The 10,481-nt window shown below is 36.7% G+C and overlaps 1 pseudogene; it reads right to left on the bottom strand.

Moving 5' to 3' along the window:
* Positions 1 to 6,164: 6,164 nt before the first annotated feature.
* Positions 6,165 to 6,840, bottom strand: LOC103289856 (60S ribosomal protein L7-like; annotated as a pseudogene).
* Positions 6,841 to 10,481: the final 3,641 nt, after the last annotated feature.

Below are 10,481 nucleotides of genomic sequence, written 5' to 3'. Positions count from 1 at the left end.
ACTCATTAATTATAATGAGAGGTATAACTGCCAAGGGATCCTCTAGCCAATGCATTCCTTCCTTGTAAAGTTATATCAGAAATCAAAGTATAATCCAAATATCGTTTAGTGAATATGAATTCAGAGTAAGTAGGGCTTGATTTAAACAAGATGTTCAATGGCATCAAGCAATGAGTAACTAATGCTACAATTTCAACAACCAGCCCCGAAAAGGACAAATCTTGGGAACAAATTTCTCTAGAATTCTCTGCCAAAGTATGCTTCATGGATTCTTTGTTTCTTCTTTCATACGCCAGGGTGACCAACTCCCTGTCTGTTTAACACATTATTTTTTAAAAAACTATTTAACAGGTTACAGTCTCATTGGTTTATAAGCTATTCTGTTTTAGTAAGATGATATCCATATTTCTGTTGTTAATTGCTTTCAGTTTTCAAAGAGAATCTCGTTTTTTACTTTCTTTTCATTAATATCCATTTAATCTTTATAATTGTTAAATATATTTTTATTTATTTCAGAGAGGAAAGGAGAGGGAGAGATAGAAACATCAATGATAAGAGAGAAGCATTAATTGGCTGCCTCCTGCCTGCCCCCTACTGGGGATCAAGCCTACAAACTGGGCATGTGCCCTGACTGGAAATCAAACTGTGACCTCCTAGTTCATAGGTCAATGCTCAACCACTGGGCCACACAGGCTGGGCCATTTAATCTTTATAGCAATTCTGTTCTGGTAATCTATTGCTGCTTATCACAAAATATCGTGGCTTAGCCCTAGCTGATTTGACTTAATGGATAAAGCATCAGCTGCAGACCAAAGGGTCCCAGATTCTATTCCAGTCAAGGGCACATACCTCAGTTGCAGGCGGCCTGGCTCTGGTCAGGGTGCATGCGGGAAGCAACCAATTTGATGTGTTTCTCTCACATCGATGTTTCTCCCTGTCTTTCTCTCTTCCACTTTCTCTAAAAACCAATGGAAAAATATCCTCTGGTGAGAATAAAAAAACAACGTAGTGGCTTAAAACAAGAACCATGTTTTAATTTAATTAATGTAATTAATGTACATTCCCAATGTTATTTTCAGATTAAGTTTTTGGTATAACTAACATTGGATGTTCTAATATTTTTAAATGGTGTTTCGAGACTCTCCTGAGAATTTTTGGAAGGAGTAACTTTTATATTTCCTACTAAACAGTCTTTACAGATGCACTGCCCCTTAGACATTTTTACTCCTTACCACTTATACAAGCATATCCCTCCTTTTTTCCACCTCTTAGAAATCCAAAAAGTGATTGGCTAACTCATCTGTTAGACTACCCCATCTTAAGATGTTAATGATAGTTAAAAACAGAAGGTGATGTATTTTCTTAGGCAAGATCATTCTTCAATGCCTTAAGGTAAAGGAATTGGTAGCTTTGAAATTCAAACATCAAGCAGTGTAAATAGAAAAAAAATCTAGTCTGGGAAGGGAAGATTTGAAGGTGATGAATTAATTGTGAGAAAATTAATTCATTTATAGGCAAACACATACCGACCCACAAGGCAATTCTTTTGAAGAAACTGCCATTAGGTGACAGGCAGACCAGGAAGGTAAATATAAACTTAATAAAAAGATTTTTTTTTTAAATATTTTTTTATTGTTCAACTTCTTTTTTTTATATATATAATATATTTTATTGATTTTTTACAGAGAGGAAGAGAGAGAGGGATAGAGAGTTAGAAACATCGATCAGCTGCCTCCTGCACACCCCCTACCGGGGATGTGCCCGCAACCAAGGTACATGCCCTTGACCGGAATCGAACCTGGGACCCTTGAGTCCGCAGGCTGACGCTCTATCCACTGAGCCAAACCGGTTTTGGCAATAAAAAGATTTTTAAGTCACATTAATCTTTATAAAGCGTTTATAATCTCTGGCAAAATTCCCATTCTAACAAGTAATGTTAAAGAACCACAAGGCATTGAGGCATCTAGCCTTAGACCTCAAGCCTCGTGATTCTACTTTAAGAATCCCCATAAGTGAAATCCATTAGATTCCTAATACTTCATGATTACTAAAATGTTGAGACCTCAGAAAACATTTTTTCTTGTGGTTTTCCACAGAAAATCATGGGTACAGAAATTGTTTTTGAGATATTATGTACATTTACTCAACAAATCTTTGTTGAATGTTGCTATATGTCAGAAACTGACAAAGGTGCAAGTGACACAACAATGAAATCATGTGGGAACTTTCCACATCTCCCTTCCTTCCTTCCTTCCTTCCTTCCTTCCTTCCTTCCTTCCTTCCTTCCTTCCTTCCTTCTTTCTTCCTTCCTTCTTTCTTCCTTCCTTCCTTCCTTTATTTCTTTTCTTCATTTCTTTCTTTCTTCCTCTCTCTCTCTCTCTCTCTCTCTCTCTCTCTCTCTCTCTCTCTCTCTTTCTTCTTTCTTCCTTCCTTCCTTCTTTCCTTCCTTCCTTCCAACGCTTCACCTATCACCATCTTTCTACTATAGTTAATATTTAAAGGAACAAATTTCAGAGGTATAAGGCTGGATTCTACAAATAAAAACAGTTTTGGACAGAGAGAAATGATGGAAGAAATGTTCCTATGCAAAGCAGAACTCTGACAGTAGCCACTCTTAATTCCAGATTAACTCTCTGCGAGCACTTTTTTCCTTAAGAAACTGTTTTTCAAATATTTGAAATATAATTCTGAAATGTTGTAAATATAATCCTGAAATAGTTTGTGAATCATTATACTCCACCTTACTTTTTCCTCTCCCTTCTGAACTGTTGGCCAATGAAACAGTTTCATTTTCACTTTTTCAAAATGATAGTGTTAAAAAACAGAAGTGAAAGTATGAATCATAGTATAATCAGGCATACATAGTGTTATATCCATTTATAACTCAGAAAACCATGGGGTATTTCCAAACTGATGTCATTCATAGAAAGAATCCCATGTGTTATAGAGGAATAAGAAAAATTACGTGGGTCAACTGGGGGATTCAGAACACACGTGGGATATTCCCAGCTAATTATTTTTATTTTAAAAAATTTTTATTATGCAGATTGATCTATATTTCAAATGTTTAATTTGATACAAATCTTAGAAATTACACCCTGGATTCTGGGTTATACTTTTTAATTCTGATAACTGAGATGGTGTTCAGTGAGATTTTACATTAGAAAGCATACTTATATAAGTGGTTTATATAACTCAAGGCTTTCTTTTTATTTTCTTTGAAAAGCTATATAAATACAAAAATTTCCATGAAATTCTGTGTAGTCACTTTGCTTATAGAAAATAAACTTTATAAGAAAAAATTATAATATCTGCTCAAATTGTTAAAATTAATTCTATTTTATTCTTTTGGGGGAAGAAAAATAAATATATACCTTTTTTTTCCTGCTAAACATTAAAAGTGGATCTTTCTCTTCTTTTCAACTAGGTTCAGTTTTTTTAAGAACTTAAAGAAGCTTATAGTATATGTTAAACATTACATGTTTAACATATACTATATATGTTAAATATATTGAATAAATTATTGATATTACACAGATTAAACATTATCTAAAAGATACTTTGTTCCCGATTATCTACACTTGCTTGGAAAACACTTTGGCTGTCTTAGTTCTGCCATACCTGCTGCTGCATTTGCTGAATGGTTGATTGTTTGACCCTGATCCTCATATCCAGTTAGGAGGCCAGGACAGTTGTATCCTTTTTCAATCAGTGAATGTCCCTGGTTCCCCCCTTAGCCAATGTCCTCAATATGGGTTACTCCATAATAGTCACCCCACTCACTGTTCCAGGTAACACCACTAGTTTTCTCTTTGGTTCTAAGTCTTATCATGAGCCCAGTGGTTTATCCACAATGTTTAATCCTGATGCCTGGTATGAACTGCTTTACTATCCTGAATCTTTCAGTGGGGCTGCAGGTGAATTCTGCCAATAGGGTGGTCTTACCCAAGTGATTGAGGAACAAACTTTAAATGTATCAGAAGATTAAATTTCTCCCCATACTATACACAAATAAGATGTCCACATGGATTAAAGACCTAAGGCTCGAAGCAACCCTTAAAAGTTTTAGGAAAAAATGTAGGAGATTATTTCATAACATTAAAGATCCTTCAAAAAAAAAAAGATCTCTTAAAAATATAAAATGGTCCATCCATGGTAGCAAATGTACCATTCTGGTGGAGATGATTATAATGGAAGAGGCTATGCCTGTGTAGAAGTAGAGGGTATATGGGAAATCTGTGTGCCTCTGCTGATTTTGCTATGAACCTGAAATTGCTGCAAAATAATAATAATAATAAAATAATAATAATAATAATAATAAAGTTTATTAAGAAAAAAGAGCCATTAAGTACAAACTAAAAGATGAAAACATTTCATGACATTAACATTTTAGGTTCCTATACATTGCAAATCATACACAAAGTTAAAAGGCAAGCTAGAGACAGATAAATTATTTACAAGACATTTGAGAAATAATTGCAATCTAGAATATGTAAAAAGTTCCAATAAGTAAGAAAAAGGCAAAAATTCCAGTAAAGAAATAAATATAAACTTTCAGTTCACAGAAGAGAAGTTCTGTATAACCAATAAAAATATAGGGGAAGCTATAACTTGCTAGTAATAGAAACATGCAAATTAAAACAAGATACCCTTTTATGTCTGCCCGACTGGAAAAAATTCAGAAGCCTGGCAATGACGAGAGTGACGGGGAACTAGGGGGAACAGGAACTTTCACATTCTTAACGTTAATGACTTTAAAGTTCATGATGCTTGATGAACGTTGAAGTTTTACTCTAGGGAATGTAGTTTACATTTGAGAAGAAAAGTATAAGAGGTTGAAAGAGCAAATTAGTATATTTTGGAAAGCATTTTGGCAATATCCAGAAAAATTTGAAGCTTATGACCCACAGCAAGCCAACTTCTAAAGTATAAATCCCAGAAAAACTCTTGCTCAGGGATACAAGGATATTTATTGCCGCATATTTTCATAATTCCAAAATGTCTTCCATTGGGAAAATGGATCCTCTTAGTTTCGTTTGTGTCAATACCAAGCACGTGTTTGCTCTGCAGGGTCTTACAACTCCCTTCTTTATGAAGTTGACAATCAGGCACTGAGCCTATCTTTTTGCTCCCACAAACTCTTCCCTTCCCTCCCTACACCCCCTATTCCCTTGAAAATCTCTTTTTAGCTTATCTCTGGCCAAGATACCTGGTCAATACCCACAACTCCTCCTTCATTTTGCCTTTTCTAGAAATCTTGCTTGACTTCTCCTTCAGACTTGAGTTACTGGTAATTAATAGCCAGAAACATTATCCTGCCTCACACTTCCTCATAGCCCACTACATGCTTAAATGAGAAGGAACAGAGAAAAGAACATATGTACAGGGAGAAAAAAGCATAGATTAATAACTTCAAATATTCTCCTACCACGTTCTTCTCCTAGCAAATCTTTGGACAGTGATATCCACATGCAAATTGGTGCATAGGTCTGTGGGTGGGGTGAGGAGGGAGCATGAATATCTGGTGAATTTCCTGACTCATCTGGAAGTTTGGACTCATACCCATAGAAGATACATCTTCATCCATCACTAACCTGCTGCCTTCATTCTTCCCACCCTAGGAAGCTGACCTTTGCATAGGTAAGGGCAATACTTCTTTTAATGCAGATTGTTACTGCAAGGTTGCACATAACTGGTAACCCTAGGCAGCCTTAAGACCCCTGTACAGGGAAGAGTGGCTGTCAGTAACTGCAGGCAACTTGGGTGGTCCAGCCATTCTCTTCCTCCCCAATCAGTATCTTTCTTCAAATCTCTGTGCTCAAAACGTCAGAGGCAGCCCCCTGCTCACATTTAGAGAGATGATAATGAGGTTGGCTGCCATATTGGTGTTCAGCCCTCCCCTCACCCAATATCCATCATTGTGGCTTCCCTTTTATGATATAACAAATGAATAAATAAATAAATGAAAAGTAAATAACGCCCCCCCCCCCATGCCTCTTAATAAATGTGAAGAATTGGGTGTGTACTTGTCCCATTTTCTCTTTGGTCAATCACTAAACCTGTTTTCTCTGGGGGGAGGGTTTGCTTTGTGTTTTACATTTCAATTTGAGAGAAGTCACAGTTCATTAGCATACCAGATGACAACAATAATCATGGTAGGCACTTTATTTCATCTTCCCAGCGAGCCTGTTTATTTAGACTTTCGTATTGCCAGCCTCTCCCGCTTCTACAAAATGCCTGGTCCCTGTTTCCAGTCCACCTCGAGAAGATAATTTGAAGAGCCAGCTGACGTTGTTTGTTTCTGGGGAGCCATTTCCAACAGGATAGATCTCCTGAGGGAGATCCTCTGTGCAGAAACACCGTATTTACCAAGAGCAATCATTGTGTTATCTGTCAGCGCAATTAGCTTCCTATTGATTTTGCCATAACCATGCTTGTAGATCAATGAATAACTTCAGGTTTGGTGTCTCCAGGAAAGAAATGGTTCCACAATCCTCAGCATGTTAACTAAAGCCTTGTCGGGCTTAAGGAAGGTACCATTCAACATCTGGCGGAGGTGAAGAAACTGCAACACCTTTTGGAACTTAGGGTTCGCATCAGCATCATTCGTATGGATCCTGATGACAAATGCCCATTTGGATCCTGTAGGTACTTGGAAGTTGCCAGCTTTTTATTTTTTCCATCCTAGCCATTCTTGTCCCGGTTCAGTATATCGCCTGTCTTCCTGTGATAGTGCTTACCTTCCTCATAGATAAGCTGCTTTCTTGCCTTCCTAAACATCCTTTGAATAAACTTCTTTTTCAGGAGCTTGATCTTCAGCTCTGAAAAATCCACTTTTTTTCTTCTCTGCACCCTCATGGTTTCAACAGGAAAGACCACATAACCTGTTTTTAGGTTTGGCTTTTTTTTTTTTTAACAGGTTGTATTTGTTCACTTTACTTCGAATTTGCTTTTATTCATCTCACAGTATATTATGAACATCCCCCACATTTTGGGGCATTTAAATAACCTATATATCGTTGTGTATGCCTGTGTGTGTGTGTGTGTGTGTGTGTGTGTGTGTGTGCGTGCAATGCTACAAATAGCATTATGTGTATACATGTCCTTTATCAAATGTGATTTTTTTATGTAAGTTAGAATTCTACACCTGAAATCACCATGTAACATATAGTTTTAATTTGAATAATTGCTGCCACATTTATTTGCAAAAACAGTTGAACAATTCACACTCCTACCACCAAAGTAAGAAAATGTTTCTATCCCAGAGTATTTGTCAGCAGTGGCTGTTATTGCTTGTTCAAAACATTCACCAATCTAACAGGTGAAAAACATGGCATCTCATTATTGTAAATCCCAAACAAAAAGAAGTGTGCCTGAGAACCTGAAATTCTTAGTTGCACGCACTGGTGTCTCTTGCTCCACCTGACCCTGGTGTGAGGCCTGCATTCCTCCTTGCAGAGGGCTGAGAAAGTGAGAAACAGCCAGTGTTTCCTTAATAATGTTTTCTTTAAGCTCAACAGCATTATGTCAACTGTTATTATAAGGAAAGGCCATTGACACACCAGTTTAAAAAGGAAAAGGTGTGTCCACCAGCTAAAATAAATAAAAGGGCAAAACACATAGAAACGGTTTTAAGACCTAACCGTTACAATAGTACTGAGGAAGCTGGTAGGACAAAGCCAAGCTCAATGCTTATAAACTCAGGGTGTCTCCTGAACTTGTTCAACTTAATTTTGGAAAGTAAACAGAGGACTGCCCTTGAAAAGGTCTGAAAGTGGTGATGATATTAAAGAGGTTTTCAAAAATGTATACATTGTGGTCCTTCCTTTGGTCCCGCTTGATACCAATAATTTCAGAACTATTCATGACTAATGAGAGTGTGACCAAGCGAACATTAGACAACACACTGATGTATAGGCATACCTGATTTCATTTGACAGCGAGACAAAAATTGAGGCAATTGTAAAACTTTAATGCTCTTAGTGTTAAGTCAAAGTCTGTGAGAAATTTTTCTTCCTAAGTGGCAAGTGATTCATCCAATTGAAAACAGTCCTATTAGTTGATAACATCAATAAATTCACTTTTAGAGGATTTTAAAGTCATCGAAATGTCCCAAATCTTATCAATTGTATATTGAGGGAGAGAAAAGACTGTAGAAAATGATGCCACAAGGACAGCATTTGCCACAGGAATAAAATGTTCTACCTAAAACACAACAGTTTTTGGTGGCTCACTAGATAGTACCTGCTGTCGGAGATCAGAGCAGAAAATAATGGTCTCCTACTATGTAAAATAGAAAAAAAAACACTAATTAGGATATATTGAAGGAAAATACAGTATAGAGAAACATTTTTTTCTGGAATAGCATGTGCACCTTTCTATTAGCTTCTCACGTGGTATTGTGAAGTTTGTGGGTATACACGTCAATCTCACCTGTTAAACGATATGAGATTACAGACAGGAGACTCTTTTACTCCTTTTTATAATGTTCAAAATCTAGCACAGTGTCAGGTGCTGAGTACATGCTCCGTAAATGTTAACTATAGAAACTCAAATGTTATGTAGGATGCTAAGCCACTGGAAACATTGATGTCGTTAAATCTGTTGATACATCAGGGCTATGAATTGAATTGTGTGAGTTTCTTCCCCCCCCACCCCCACCCCCTCAAATTCATATGTTGGAGCCTTAACCCTCTGTGTGATTTTATTTGGAGATGGGGATTTGAGGAGGTAACTACGGTTAAATGAGGTCATAAGAGCGAAGTCCTGATTCAGTAGGATTGATGCCCTTATAAGAAAGGGAAAAGAGAGATCTAGCCACACAAACACAACAAGGAAAGTTATACGCGCATACATGGAGACACGGCCATCCATGAGCCAGGAACAGAATTGGTTGGCGCTTTGATCTTGGACTTCCAGTCTCCAAACTGTGAGGAAATAAATTTCTGTTGTTTAAGCCACAGTTCACTGTTTTTTGTTAAGAGAACCCAAACAGACTAAGACAATCAATAACCCAGTACAATTTCTGGTGCTTTTCACTGGTTTCATAACAATGAACAAAACCAAAGAAAAATGACTTTTCTCAAGTCATAATGATCATCCAAGAATGAATGTTAGCAAAATATTTGACATGTATGAATTTAACAGTAACCAAAAGCTTGAGGATGGTAAGTAATAAAGTTAAGAAGAGGGAGAAAACTAAAATATAAGTCATAAGTTACTTTTAACACAAAAAAATATTTTATTCAGCCTGCATCTCCTTTGACAAAGGACTCTTTGATTACGTTTTTTATCTTTGATAAAGCTTGAAACCATATTGACCTAATGCAAATGCCCCATTCTCTTTTTAGATTTCATCAAAGCTTTGTAACAAATTGCGTAAGTGTTAACTTTTAAACTATAGCAGGTCGTAGAATCTCATAATGTTAAAGCATCGTTTCGTTTTAACATTATGAGATGCTATAGAAACCTACTTCTGTTTATATCAATTGGCCTGCGGTAAAATTGGTTTTGTTATACATCATTTCTCTTAAAGTCAAAGAACTGATCGAGGACCTTAAGTGAGGGTTTACTGTATAGTAGTCCCCCCCTTATCCACAGTTTTGCTTTCCTCGGTTTCAGTTACCCACAGTCAACTGCTGTTCGAAAATATTAAATAGAAAATGCCAGAAATAACCATCCATTTTGAACTGTCCTGAATAGCATGGTGAATTTTCAAGCCATCCCACTTTGTCCCACCCAGGATGTCAATCATCCCTTTGTCCAGTGTATCCATTCTGTATACACTCCATTAGTCACTTAATAACCCACCCCATTTTCAGATCAATTATCAGATATTTTGAGGGAAAGGAAGAGAGACATGCACAGTACTGTTTATTATTACAGTATATTGTTATAATTGTTCTACTGCATTATTAGTTATTGTTACTAATCTCTTATTGTGCCTAATTTATGGATTAAACTTTATCATAGGTCTGAATATACAGGAAGAAACAGTATGTATAGGGTTCAGTACTATCCACAGCTTTAGGCATCCACTGGTGGTTTTGGAATGCATCCCCCAAGGACAAGGGGGTCTACTGTACAGCCCTAGTGCAATTTCTAAACTGGAGAAAAGAACCCCTTCCAATGTTCTTTATGAAGCATAGGATCCAATAGAAAAATGAATGTCATTTATTTCCTATATGTCTCATAATACGACATATTTTTATGTGGAATTGGACATCAGAAATTTGCAAACCAAAATTAGCATGACCACAGTTTGCAACTTCATCCTCACTATAGATTCTTTGAATGAAAGTTGACTATATGAAGGGAAGGGATTAACTGACAAAGGTGACACGGGTACCATTAGGATGCCCACAATGAACATGCTGGTGCAGATTTAGAAATCCAGACCTAAGTTACTTTCTCACAGTTACAAACTTTTAAAGCGGTGACCAGAAGGATGTTCTGAGCACAAGGCTTCTTGACATTTTTAC

Source organism: Eptesicus fuscus, chromosome 3, assembly GCF_027574615.1.
Source record: "Eptesicus fuscus isolate TK198812 chromosome 3, DD_ASM_mEF_20220401, whole genome shotgun sequence".
Classification (NCBI taxonomy): Eukaryota; Metazoa; Chordata; class Mammalia; order Chiroptera; family Vespertilionidae; genus Eptesicus; species Eptesicus fuscus.
Note: the sequence above shows the minus strand (reverse complement) of the source record. Positions and strands in the feature narration are given on the sequence as shown.